General features: G+C 39.9%; 1 protein-coding gene across 10 annotated transcripts in view; it reads left to right on the top strand.

Annotated features, from left to right (window-relative positions):
* CELF2 (CUGBP Elav-like family member 2) overlaps window positions 1–14,736 on the top strand; it is a 386,251-nt gene that overhangs the window by 251,627 nt on the left and 119,888 nt on the right. The gene's annotated exons all lie outside the window — the stretch shown is intronic.

Below are 14,736 nucleotides of genomic sequence, written 5' to 3'. Positions count from 1 at the left end.
ATGAAAGTGTTGCTAGCATTACAAATAGTTAGTGCAGCTCAGAGGCATGACTAGATATGCATGTGTGCCTGGCTCTAAGGTTACTAGATAGTTATTCATTCTTACTGCACTCCTGCCACTGCTTCTAAAAACCTTTAAAGCACACATGCTATGGAGAATATCATAAAATGATTTTGTGGGCTAGCAGCTAACTAACAGTGCAAAACAGCACTCGCTTGAGATTTCCAGTTCAGTGAGAGGTGACTGCTATTGTGTGAGGCACACAGCCCAAGTTCGGGTGCTCCTGTGCGTCTGTACAAAGCACTGCCAAGGCTCAGCATTTCCTCCTTGCCCTGGTATGGGGCAGAGGATCCTCTCAGTGGCCCCTTCTTTGGTGCCCTGATTTAAGCAGTCTTGTGCTTTGAGTGATACTAGTTCATTTTGGGCTGCTTGCATGTATCACTTCCACTTAAAAGACTTGGTGCACTGGTGTCACACCAATGTCAGGGAGGGGGTTCATCTCACCATGTCTTGCTGTTAGTCCCTGTACTAGATTGCTCTTTCCCTTCAGAAGCAGAAGGTATTTTTGGTTGGAGTATTTCAGTGCAGTTCTGCTTCCAGCTCCCTCCATTCCCCAGGATGGATGTATTGTGGCACGTAGCCCCCTGCTATGATAACACAGAGTCCTCACCAAGTGTCTTTTTCTTGTAATGCTGGATAGAAGACAGCATTAAGAGGTCAAGCAACTGGATTTTCTGCAGTCCAGGCTGCTATGGATGAGCAAACTCCTACTTAGTTTAGATCACTAAAATGCTGAACTTTGAGACTCGTCCATTTAGAAAGAGCTGATTCCCAGGCCTCAGAAATGCCTTCCCACTAAGCAGTAAATGAAGTGAGAATGATATTGTGGTTAGACAGAAGAAAGCCATTGATTCCCATTTCTGTAGTGTTTTCCATTATACTGTACCTGTCCGTCAGGCAGCTGGAAGGCATAAGGATTAAGCACAGGTCATGCAAATCATTGTAGACTAATTATGAAGGCTTGTAGTCCCCATATTCAATATTCTTTTCGAAAGGTGGTTGATTTGGGGGTTTTTTTTGCTTGGTCTCTTTTCAGCCATGCAGACACAATGCTTTTATATCACTTCAGGCATTATATGTTTTAATGAGTAAATGAAATTCATCCTCAAGAAAGGCAGAATAACCTTCAGACTTATATTTCCCTGACACAGCAGCAAGCTCCTCTGATGGTCAGCTTTTCCCTTGGAAGCTTTGGAGGAGTGTATCTCCATCCTGGCTCTGTCCTTCCTCCTGGCTGAGTCTGCCAGCAAGGTTTGCTAGATATAGAAACCTCTTGAGTTTCTTGTGGATATCTCTTGACTAGGAATGATCTTTATTTTCTTAATCCAGTAGCACAAAGGATTCTGTGTGAGAGATTGTTAAGAATGTTAGAAGCAAACAAACAAAAAAATTGCCCTGAAAAATGTCTGATAGTCTTGTTGTCATCATGATGCATAAGAAATAATTCACCTGTGCTATCTAATTGGCATTTAATAATGAAGCTGAGTTTTGACTTTTTGTTCAGAGGTGTGGTCGAATTCCATGCTTTCCTTCTATGTAAACACCCACACAAAACAACCATTTTTATTTTATTTGAGCTGGGTGGATTGGGGTAATGCCAGGAATTTTCCTGCCTGCTGCCTTTCTGCATCACCTCCAGTTTTGCAGAACAGTGCATCAAGGGGACCTTGTGGTTGGGTGATGCTAGAAAAGTCCATTTTTCATTTCATTGTATGGTCATGGCTGTGTGTCATGTGGAACATTTGCAGGCTGGTATCACCCAGAAATTTCCTCTGAATATTCTGCAAGCCATGAATTGCAATGACAAAAATGCGAGTTAGTGTTACTACACCATGTGGGGGTTGGCAGTTTGGTTTTGTTCTTTGAAGAAAGGTGTTTTGATTTTCGAAAGATTTCTCTCTTACCAGACAAGGGCTGTGTATTTCTGCTAGCTTGGCCAAAGGGGCTTCTCCAATTTGAGCAGAATTCTTCTCTGATGAACTGTTTATGAAGCTGCAGTCTGAGTCTCTCCCGATTCTGTCAAAAATAACCATAGGCTGCTTCTCTCTCTCCTGCTGTTATTAAGACTGTCTTTCATACCCTCCAACGACAGACGGCCTAGTTCATGTCTTTCCTCCTTTTTTTGTATTGCTTGCCAGCTCTGCAAAGCTGAAGCTGAAGGAAGAGGAGGAAGACAAGTAGAAAGCCAAGTTTTACTCACTTTTGGAAATTAGAGGAAAACCATCTTACTTCCACAGATATATTACTGTTAGTGCAAATGTTGAAGCTTGGCTTTATTAATTGGGAGCCACAGGAATGGCTGCATTTCGATGGGTGATGATTCAAGTATCCTCTGTCGGTAGGAAAGTCCTCGTGCTTTCCAGAGTTTGCAGTTCTCCGGTTCTTTTTGGATGTGTGAAAGAGCTCAGCAAAGTAATTTGACTTTGTGTTTATCCCCTGTTGTTTTGTAAGGCTTTTTCCTCTTTCTGCAACAAGAGAAATCCGGGGGATTAGGTAAACTAAATAAAAAAAAAAAAAAGAAAAAGGCAGGAAATCCTGTAACACTGAAATAAATGGCACTTTCAGCTTCTGGGGGCTGAGGGGATTCAAAATCCAGGCAGATCAGCCCTCTCTGTTCCCAATCCAGCTTGCTCCCTTTATATAATTTTTCTGGGTGGATGGATGACTTTTTTCAGAGTAGTTGTTAAACAGACCTTCTGTAATACCTCAAATACAAGCGAGCTCTATGCAAAGGCAGTATACGCTGCCACCGAGATCTCTCTTCTTCCCCACTGTTCTCCTAAGCCAAAAAGATTTCCTTGGCTGCTTTTGCTTCGGAGACCGAGTGCTGAAGCAAGCAGATGGCACAGTGCTACTTTTGCCTTTTGAAATGCGGAAGAGCCTTGGGCCAGATCCACAATGTCTTTTTGGTACCTTGCCCCTGTTTCAATACCTGTTAATTCTTGTAGGGATCAAGGTCCCCTAAATCAGCTTCGCGAGCTTGAGCCTGCTTGTGCTACCATAGGAATCGTGTTGCAGAAAGCGGGGGAGAGGCACCCGTGTAACAACTAACTCCGTGTTTCCTTATAGCCTTTTACAGACCCTTCATCAGATTAGAGGGAGGCTGCTGAGTGAATAAGGATGTGCTGTAGTTAAAGGCCAGTGTTTATTATTATCCTATTTAACGTGGTAATTTAAGTCTACCGGGAAGCAAGCAGAGGAATCTGATAATGAGGCATTCATCTGCTGCATACAGGAGAGACTGCATGGGCAAGGCATATAGGAGGCAGAAGTTATGTGGCTTGTTTGGGTACCATTTTGGCTACAGTTTAGCCCTTCAGAAATACTCTGTGCAGGCGAGTGAAACAGTCCCTCCACTCAAGCAGGTCCCTGCTCACAGAGCCCCGTTTTCTGGGCAGCAGGAGGAGAAAAGGAAACGCAGGTAGTCCTGCATGGGAGCAGAGCTGTGGCACTCCGCTTGTCACACCAACCCATCCCGACTGTCCTAATCAGCAAGAAAGACCAACTGTTCCTGACCTGCCCTTGCATCACTGCTCAACCGATTGCACACTCTGCTTCTTGAAGCGATTTCAATGCACTGAGTTTTGCAAAACTAGTTTAAATGCTCTTTAAAAGCACCATTCAGCCAGCGCTCCAGGAGTCAGGGTTTCTTTACATATTTTGACTTATTTTGTGTTTTGAATGCTTTCACAGGTCCGCATGAACATTGTTTAGCTTTTGAGATCCGATGAGTTGTATCATGGGCGCATATGTTGTCGAAACTGCAGGACTTGGGACCACAGACATTATGCATGTGTGTTTCAGACTAAATTTTAGTGATCGTGGCTGAGAGATATTCTGTTACAGTCACAGACTTGAAGTCTTTCATGTACTGAATGAAAAAGTGTCTTACATATTTTTTTTATCAGGTGCTTTGTGCACTATATGAAGTTTCACATGACAAAGACTGGCAAAAGCCAGATACTGCTGTTGGATACAAGTACAACAGGAAGGGAGAGTGAATATTAAAGTTGAGTTTTTAACTTTCAGTATCTGACTTTAGGATGTCTAAATTTAAACCTTAAAGAACCTTAATTCTATCATCTTATATGGTTTATAAGTAGCATTATAAGATATATTATAGATGTGAGGCTGATTTTTATAAAAGGTAATTCTTATTTGACAAATCTGATGGAGTTTTTAAAGAGGTTTCTCTGAAAGTGGACGGGCGTGAAACTGTGTATATAATCAAGCTGGATTTCCCAGGGGCATTTCACAGCGTCACACAGGAGACTAATACATACAGTTGCTGGTGAAGCAGAGAAGGGCCCATTTTCAAATGGAGAAAGGAGCTGGTTAGATGATCGAGGGCAGATTAGAATGGGGAAAGGTTACGGGCCAGGGGAAGAGAGGGGATGATGATTGGAGAGCAACAGGGACTGTTATTGGAGATCAATACTTTTTCACTCTCTATGTAAATGGCTTTGACAGAACGAACCACCAACTTGTTATCCAACTTTTTGGATCGTGCAGAAGGGACTGGATGGGGGTGAAGCCACCTGATAACCTGGAGAAAACAATCCAATACAAAGAAATTCAGAAAATGAACCATGAGCAAGAAGAGTAAATTTGAGTTTTGAGTGAACATGTATGTTGAATGAATATATTTTTCAAAGATTTGGCAGCAGGAGAGGATTTGAAGAGTGCACGTATCATAAAAGGACTGACATGATGTTTTGTATCCGTGTGGTCAAAAAGGCACAGAAAATGCGAAACTGTATAAATGGAAGCATTGAATGTAGCTTTCAAGGAAATACTGTATGAGTTAAAGAAGGGGTTTTTTGATCATGTTTAAACTACAGTTACCAATATTTAGTACCATTCTATAGAAAAGGGCAGAGGTCCAGAGAAGAGCAGCATGATTTTGTATGAAGTCAGGAAGGGTTAAGCCATGGTAAAAGGTCTAAGAAGGTTAACTTGTAAAGGGCTTCAAGCACTGACTTACAAGAAAGCTAAAAGGGGAAAAGCTGAGGAAGAATACAGGTCTGTACCTTGGTTTGGAAAGGAAAAGTTATAAGGGGATACAATTGAAGTTTCTGCAGTATGTTGAAGTGCATACTGAAGGCAGGAATAGATAAGCTCTTTCAATTAATATTAAACCCAGGGACTGCACAGCATAGATTTAAGACTGAGAAACAGCAGGCCAACAGAAAAAAAATCCAACTTCTTAAGTCAAACTTTCTTCCTCCACTTGAAGAGCAGAGAATGGTCTTCCAGAAGTAGCAGTAAGAGAAGTTCCAAGAGAAACTTTTCTCTTGCTTTCTTCCATTTAGTATTTTGAAATGATGCATCTGGAGCAGTATGTGACATGACTGGTCCCAACGTCCCAGTACAGTTTCACCCCGTAAGCAGGACGAGGTGCCAAGGCTGGGGTGGACACAGCTGACAGTGGCTTATATATGTCCAGCATGAAGAGGGTCTGAGATTTCTGATGACCCCTGATATTTTTTGCATTGCTTTGAAGAGTGGGAGCAGATGAGGATAATGTCCCGTTGCATACTTGACTGCAAACCTGTTGCCCACATAAATCAGTCTCACTGTATATTCCCATCATTGACCATGGCAAGAAAGTCAGCCCCTTTAATACAGAAAAGTATCACAGCAAACCCAATCCAGTCAGGTGGTGCCGTAGTGGAAAGTATTTGGGAAGATACTGTAACAGGAGTGGGGGATTGTGACTGCAAAACAGGAAGAGTAGAGGATGTTGGGGGGATTGGGTAGGGAGTGGTTTTTGATTGTAGTATTTAAAGAGGGAGATAGCACGTAAAATATTCCTTAGCCTTGTTTCTGGAGTTCCTATATACAGCATGTAAATGACTGGAGCTGTAGCAAAATTAAGCATTTTTTAGACATCTTTTTACTCCATGCTTTTACGGTATTTATCACAGTGGAGACTTGGTCCAGAAGTGAGAACTCTAGGTGTTGCTGTAAGAAATTAATAAAAATAACACATCTCTAAGGGATTAAAGTAGATCACTTTGGGGCTCATTGGTTGCAGTTTTGTAGCAGCTTAACTATGATTTCCAACTGTATATGAATTTTCAAAATTAGGCTAAGACTATATAAGCACATTACTAATTACATCTATGATGAAAAAGTGCATAAACTTTAACTACATTAATTGATTTAGTTAGATTGATAGAAAACCCATATGCAGGCCAGCCATTAAAAGAGTAGAACTTCATATTCCAGTTGTGGTTTTCTTAATCAATCTCTAATGTTGATGTCTGATAAACACTTGGGGAAAAGGCAAGTTAGGTAAAGGGATGTTTGAGCTTCATTTCAGGCATGAAATAAATTCAAGCGCTTTCCAGTTACATTCAACACATCCAGGAATATGGGTGAAAATACCAGTTCAGTTTTCCTGACAGTTCAGGAAAAGCAAGAAAACAGAAAATGAAGGGATATGTCTGTCTGTCTTTTTTTTCTAATTCTGTTTAAAAATAATCGAAGGCTAATGATCGAGAATTAGGGGACTTAAACAATAGTGGTTTTTTGTCAAGACAATGCTGGAAAATATTATTTTGCACCGTAGTTAAAAAAGGCAGGCAATTCTTTGCTCTAATGTTGACTTCTTCAGCACACCATCCAGCATTTACCTATAGAATATTTTATAACAACTTTATAAAAAATTCCCAAATGTTCTTAAAATATAAGTAGGTAATCTGTTTTTAGTAATGCCATCATTACATCAGAAAAAACACATAGGCAGGTGGTTCAAACAGCCTGAACTTTCAATAAAATTCAAAAAAGCAGCTAATCAAATTGCATTGTTGAATCTGAATAATATGCTAAACCTCGGTCTCTCAAATATATAATCTCAAAGGCAAAAATTATAATGCATGGAAAAATCTAAGTCAAGTCATGCACGCACTTGCACACAGGAATTAATCAATGGATATGATACTCAGACACAAAATCACATGCATGTTTAAGTATTCTCAAGATTGGTGCCTACATTTAAAATATATACCTCTGTAATAGTGCCAGATACTGTCAGTTTGAGATTTATGGTATCCAATTTCTTCAGCTGCATAATAAAGCTCACATCAATGAGTTTCGATCTTTTTATGACGTTGTTGTGGCACTGAAATTCTTTCCTCTTCCAATTTTCTATTAAATGAATAAACATACAATATTTATCTGCTTGCCACATAAAAAATGATGTGTGTTTTTGTTAAAGAACAATGGCTTCAAAAAAAATCCCACAACCCATCTCTTATTATATAGTGTTTCTAATTCTATTCGTTCTAATGTTTGAATCATTTGCTCATAACATAGGAGGTTTTGCAAAAGAACCAGTCTGAAATCTTCACACCCTTTGGCATGGAGCTCAAAGGAAGAAAACGTTTGTCAACTGAGCAATGTCAAAAATGAAGTGTAATTGGGGAGTTGCCTTATGAGCATGTATGTATTTCAGCTGCACTGCAGCTTCCAAGTCTCTCTACCGCAAGAACAGCGTTTTATTGATTTCGTCTTCTGCTCCTGTCACCCCACTAAAATCGTGCACAAGTGCATGTGCACAAATAAGCACAAGTAAATAAAAGCCTAAAATTAAAACCCCCAGTGCAAGAAGTTTTTGCTCATTAAAAGATGGAAGAAGAGACTGCAAGGCAGTAAGAATTTCTCTGTCACTGCTGAAATGATGCGGGAGACACGTAAATATTACAATGATGAGTGACAATAAAAGCTAATGACAGTGTAAAACATTTTAGCATAAATATGTCGTCAATTTTGCTAGTTCTTAACATGGAATTTAAACCCAGGAAAGCCTTGAAAGGATGTCTGTTATTCTTTATCCTTTTGAAATACGTTACAAAATGGATATATGTGTAGCATTTGCCATGTAAATTAATTACTAGTTCAGTACTTCCATCTTCCCCACACCAGACCTTGTCACCCTGTATTTTCTGCTGGAGCAGGGTAGCAAGAGGACAGCGTTGGCCATGCTTTGGGTCTGGTAGGACCCGCAACCTACTCAGTGTCAGACTTCTGTGATACAGATGCCAGGAAAGGATGTGCTATGCCAGTTGCAGTATTACTTCTTTTTAGACGTCAGTTCCATAGTGCACTGTAACCATCAGCATATTTCAAAAGAATAGCAAATAACTCCTTAAGGATAAAGTCTGGTAGTGGCTTCTAAGCCTGGTTTGAGCTTAACTCAAGCCAGTGAGCTATGGATGGAAGACTGCATATGCCATATAAATCTCCTGGTCCATCTATCTCAGGGAAGAAGGCATTTTCAGGAATCTGTGTCTTCCTAATTGCTTATAAAAACACTCTGAGACAAGCCGGTGAATAAATTAAATTTGAATGTTTCCAGTGGATTTTTTCAGGTTTTCACTGAACCTAATTACTGTCTAATCTATGCCCAAGAGTATACAGTTTTAAGTGGGACATTAGACTTTCACTCTGCAGATTAAACCCTGTGGTACGTAAATTCATTATTTTTCATGGAGGAAAAAAATTCAGTGTCTGCTACCTTGTGGTTTTAATTTAAAATAACTACTACATCTGAGTCGTGCGTTCTTTTAGAAGAATAAGACAAACTGTAAAGAGGTGGAAGATGTTTTCTAATAAACCATGTCTCTTATTTGCCTAACTGAATTCAGAAAATTTATGTTTCAAACAACAATTAAACTGTCCTAGTAGCTCAGGATATCACACTTTCAACTGCAATTTTAGGGAGCTTGTACCGCAATAGGGAGTAGATTAATATAATGTACTGCATGAAACTTTTTAGCTGCAAGGATGAGTGTGGCACCGTAAGGAGCAGCTCTGCTGCTTCAGCCGTAGATCTCCAAATGTTTTGCAAAGGGAGACTAATATCATCACTCAATTTTTACCAGCTGGAAAAAAGTGAGATACAGAGGCCTGGGGGGACTTTTTCCAAAATTTTCAAGTCACTTTGAGGAGGCAGAGAGTAACGTTCTGCCTGTGCCAATATTGTCACCTAAATCAAATGTGCTTTCTTCATTCTCAGTGCTTGAATCCCTGAGCTGGTTGACACAAAGATTTTGTTACATTTACACTGCCCAGGCAAGATCTGTATTAGTTTATTCATGTATTATTTGGATCTGATGAGGAGTGCAGTTAGAAAACGAGTGTGGAGCAGACCCATAGGCACTGGTTCCCACTCTTCCTATGCCCCCCCTAATTAAAACAATGAGAATTAAATGACAGGCTTCCTTTATTATTTGCAGATCATGGGATATAAAAATCATTGTAGATTTAAAATGGACTATATTAACCCGAGTAATTCCGCCGGGGCTTCAGTTTCTATAGTGAAAAGTGTTGTGTTGTCTCTGGCTCAATTAGATTTTTCTCAGTGTCAATTTTAATTCACTTCACTGAAGCATGGGGGAACTCTCTGTGGAAGGGAAAATGTTACTTCTGAATGAGAGCCTCCTGTAGCCCACATTTTATTTAAGAGTTTTAAAATGCTTCGTGGTCCCACGTTCTCCCTTGAACGTCTGCTATTGTGTGCTGTAAGAGCTGAATGAAATCACTTGATGTTTCTTAATGTGACAGGCATCTGAGTTTGAGCAGGAGGATGGAAATGGGGAGAGCAAGATCCTTGGTTCCCTCTTCTTATTTAATACTGAAAAAAACACAGTAAAGCCTTGATGAGCCTTGATGGCCAAATAGACATAATTACATCAAATGTTTCTCACTCTTACAAGCATTCACCTGGCCAGGCATACATAGAAGTAAAAACTAAGAATCAGGGTTTTCTTTTGCAATGCTGAGTCCAGGGCAGAGGTTGAGGGGCCTGAGTAGTTGTTTTTTCCCCTATAGATCTGGCATTTCTCACCTCCCATGGCCGTCAGCACTTAGGTGTGAATTGCTTGATTATGCTTTGCTTGGTGCAGGCTGCCCCAGTAGCCCCAAATGTACTGTTTCCTTATTTTTAAAGGAAAAAATGGAGTAGATCTTTAATTGAGGTTGCTTCTTGTTGCTGAAGACACGAAAAAGAGCCTACAATAGAGTTGTAGGGGAAAGTTTACCGTAGACAAGGGCCTGAAATGTCCACTGTGTATAGTTGGGGCTTTCCAAAATGCTTGTTTCCATTATGCTCAGCAGGTTTCTTTTCCTATCTCTATACCTGTCCTTCCAATATTTCATTAGATTTATGGATAGTTGTGGACACTGACGTTTTACTTTGGGGTTGGGCTTTTTTTGGTTTGTTTGTTGGGCTGTTTTTTTGACTGACACCTCCCAGTTTCCAGGGTTGCAAATGATTTAGCCTGCTTTCCAGTATATCACTGGGCTGCCTATAGGAAAGCACCTGGGAGTGTCACCAAAACCAGGCAATTGGGTCAATAGATGTGAACCTCTTTTCTGATTCAGACAGAAGACGATACTGCAGCATGATGCTGAAGTGCCCCATAGCTCTTAATAATGCCAGCCTGTGTTTGAAAGGTAAATAGGAAATGATCTCCATAGAGTACCCCTTCATGTTTTTCAGAAGAATTGAGCAAAGCACTCTGCCAAAATTCTGGTTTCCAAGCATGTCATCTCTCAGCCTTTCCATTTCTAACAGTGTTAGCTTTCCTTTCCAGTCCTAGCTGTTAGCATGCAATGCCTTTCTGTGCTTTGTTCCTTGTTAGTTCTAGGTTGGGTATATATTGAGTTAAAAGGTGCTGTGTGAAAGTGGGGAATTATTGTTATTATTATTATTATCATCATCATTATTTAGATGCTGCAGTCTGAGTAGTTCAAAAAAATCTCACAATTAAAGGTCAGTGTAGCTTGTAGGTTTACACACGCACAGTACAAGTAACCTTCAGAAATTTCCTCATGACAAGATAAGTGCAGCAATTATATTTAAATGAGTGCCGGAGAAAATTTCACTGTAAACTGCATTAGCTGCGGAGTGTATGCTGTAAGAGGATTTAATTGAATTAATGTTACTTACTATCAAATGCTCCATCTAGTGTATTGCCAGGTCTCCTTATTACTAAGAATAATATTTGGCTCATAAAGACCCCTGTTCAACTAAGCACACAGTTCTGATGACTTCAGCAAGTGATTAAAGTTAAAGCATGTTCTTCTCTGCTTTGCTGAATAGGAATAGGCTTGAAGCTAGGAGCGGGTATCAGTGTGTGTGCGTAACGCGTAATCGCCGAGCCCTTTGAGAAGGCTCTTTATGGACATTCCTCTTACAGATGGTTTTCCATGTGTCTAGTGCAGGTGTGATTTTGGCATGAGTGTCCTTCCTAGTTTAAGTGTAGCTGTCGTGGATAATGGCTGCACCAGCGAGGGAGACGAGCAGCGAGTCAGGGTGTACAACAGGAGGGGTGTCGGGATGATCCGCGCCGGGGCTTCGGCGCCCTCCTCTAAAAGAGCAGTAACCGATCATGATGGCAGAGGGATTCCATTGAATAATCCTGGTGGTATTTTTAATGCTGTTATTAATGCAGGATTCTCACGCTCGCATGATACGGAGATGCCACAATGAGATACAGGAAGGTATTTTGTGTGACTTCCTACATAAAAGCAGAAATGCAAATAAGCTACATTAACATATTCACATTATATAAATAGAAAACTCAGACACATGGAAACACAGTGACATAGCCAGAGACTTGCTTCAAGCCAGTGATAAAGATATCCACAATTTTCCTACTCCGCTGTTATGTTTTAACCATTAAGGAGAAAATGTGATATATTAGATGTTTTTGCAGAATATTTTTGAATGTCAGAAATACCATTGAACTGTGCGTCTCCTTTATGTTTGATATTATTTTATTTTACTTTCATATGCATTCTTTAAAAAGCGAATACATGAAATCTAGCAAAAATTCTTTTATTCTCCATTCATTCAGCAACAAAAACAAAACAAAAAAAGGTTTTGAACCCCTCTTTTATGGAAATTGCAGAACAGTGGAATAGTTTCTACAGCAACTTTCTTTATTGTTGGCCAAATCAAATGGCAAAAGTTTTTATTCACCTACGCATCTTACATTTTAATGATCCACATGTCACTCCTGAACTTCACCCACCCGTGTTTTTGCATGCAGTTGACATTCTGGTACAATCAGTAAGGCGCATGCCATTCAAAGGAGTTACAATCTCCTCTTTGTTTTTGTGTTTTTGGTTTTTTGGGGAAAAAGAAAGAGTAATTGCCCGTGTCAACTGATGTTCATTACATGGAATTGTTTAGCTCTCTTAAAAAATCATTGATCTGCTTTTCCCCCGTGAAAATATTCAAGGTCTCAGTTCACAAAAGAGAAATCAGCATGTAAAGCAGCAGACTAGCAATCTGTGCTGCAAGGAGTGAAAGTGCGATGTTCTGTGCAGCAAATGTCAGAAGTGCTTGCTATCTTAAAAAAAAAAAAAATATTTAGTAATAATGAGAAACATTATTACTGTTGCAGTCAGAAGTAATTTTGGGGAACAATCTGTTTAAAAGTAGGAAATTTTTTTCATACATTTGTATGTAGCGTTTGTGATTGAACTTCCATTAGGTAACATCTGGTACAAACTATTCCTCTTTCTCCCTAAGTTTCATCGCTTTGTTTTGTATTTAAGGAGGATATTACTAAAGGTAATTTGATGTCTCATTCCCGTTGGTGTGGTCATGGTTTTAACTTTTGAATTACTCCCTTGAAATAGGACAAAGGGAAAAAAAATGGGGTTTTTTTATACGGAATATATAGTATTTAGACTTCATGGACAATGCCCATGGTACACTGTGTGCACACAGCAAGTCAGGAGTGAGGTGGCCTCTGCTGTGGTTCAGGGTCCGTGCGCCACAGATAACAAAGGGACCCGAAATCTGGGGCTTCAGTCTCATCCACATGCTCTTATTATAATTTGCTGTTTGTATTGCAGATGCACGTAACAGATTGTACAATATGCTGTACAAACAGATTGGTAAAATGATCTTTGTCCTGAAACACTGATGGCATAGATGAACAAGAAGGATTGAAAGCGTGCCTACATTGAAAGCTGCACAGCCCAGACGCCAGAGTTTTGGACCCATGTCCTCAACAAAAAGGGCTTTGTGCATCTTTATTGAAGCAATGATCTGTTCTTACTGATCTTACTGTAAAGGGCTGAAATTTTAAATAAGATTTAAAAGAAATTAACACAAAAATCATTAGAGAATGAGTAGGAGAAGGGAATGTGCCTACATCTCCCTTTCTTTTTTCCTTCTTTTTTTCTTCTCAACTAACAGCATTTCTCCTACACTTGCCAAGTCAAGCATGTCAAAGGAGCAGACTGTCAGACTTTGGGTAGTTGCTCACAGTATTGGAACAACACCCTGAAAAAAAAGGCTGGGAAGTGCAGGACTGAGGCTTTGATGACCCGACTCCGGGAGGCACTGCTCGTGGCTCATGGAAACTCTGACGCTCTGGAAATGACAACGAGAGCAAGCCTGCAAACTTGGCTTGCTCTCACTGGGCTACTCAAACAGGAAAAATTCTAATACTTAATGTCTTTCTCGTTGACCAGGGCATGTAAAGAGATCATCCACTTATGCCCTCTGTGGTTAAGAAAACCAAGAATTGCTCATCTTATTTATTGAAGTAGCTAATGTGTCTTTCAAAGTGCCTAGATGTTAGCTTGTGGGGGAAGGAGGAGTCAGCATCAAGATTAATTTCAATGAAAATATTTTTGTGGGAATAGATTGCTCAGTAAATATAGATCATCTGCAGCTGGTAGAACAATGATATAAGCCTGTTTATATGTTTTATTAAAGCAAAAAACTATTTACATGGAAAAATGGAGGTGTCTGGATTGTGCAAACAGCTCTTTCAGAGGAACTTTGTTTAGCGATGAGAAATTATTTTTCCATTTCGAAACACTTCTGTTTCTCTTTCATGTGAAAGTGCTCTTTCACTAAAATTATTAAAGAAACTTTAAATGTGAAGTATTGCTGATATTTTGGCAGTGGCTGTGGTCAGTAGTCCAAGTGATGGGAACTGATGAGCACTCAGAATTTAAACAACTTATGTTGACTTTGTGGTAAAAGAAACTTTATGCCTGGACAGGACATAAAACTTGGACCCATGTGGTTTTCTAGTTTTGAGGTATGATGGTACCTGAACGTGCCGGGAGCCAGGGCTCAGCGTCCCTGGCTGCTCATGGCTGAGCTACTATGGCCTTGGTCAAGAGAGATGGGTCTCTAGATCAGGCAAGAGATCTCATGTTCCAGCTTGAAAAGGTCTCAGGTTTGGAAATCTGACTTAACTGAAAAACGACCTGCTAGTTCATCCAGCTTGCTGTCTGCCAAATCCATGCTTGTTCTGTTTAGTGCATTCCTAAATGTTTTGTCCAATTTTATTTGGAAGTGGACCATAGGATGCTGTTTCCAACTCCCCCCCTTCCTCCAAGATTAAATGTTTTATTACTGTACTGTAAACACACACAGTCCTAACATTATTTTTTTTTTTGTATTTTGGTCCCCCCATTTTATTTATTTTCTGTTGTATAATCCCTGTTCTGTGTTAATACTGATGAATGGGAGGGATGCATTTTCTCTTGTGTAAAATAGTACTGGGGATAAACTCTGCCTAAGATTTTGGCTGACCCCCTCATCAGGCTTAGCTCAAAAATTAATTTGTCATTACCCAGGTGCTATACACTAAGCTTTATTGGCATAGAGGAGCGCCACATACTGTATGTTCT

This window comes from Strix aluco, chromosome 5, assembly GCF_031877795.1.
Source record: "Strix aluco isolate bStrAlu1 chromosome 5, bStrAlu1.hap1, whole genome shotgun sequence".
Lineage (NCBI taxonomy): Eukaryota > Metazoa > Chordata > Aves > Strigiformes > Strigidae > Strix > Strix aluco.
This window is presented reverse-complemented; position numbering and strand designations above follow the sequence as displayed.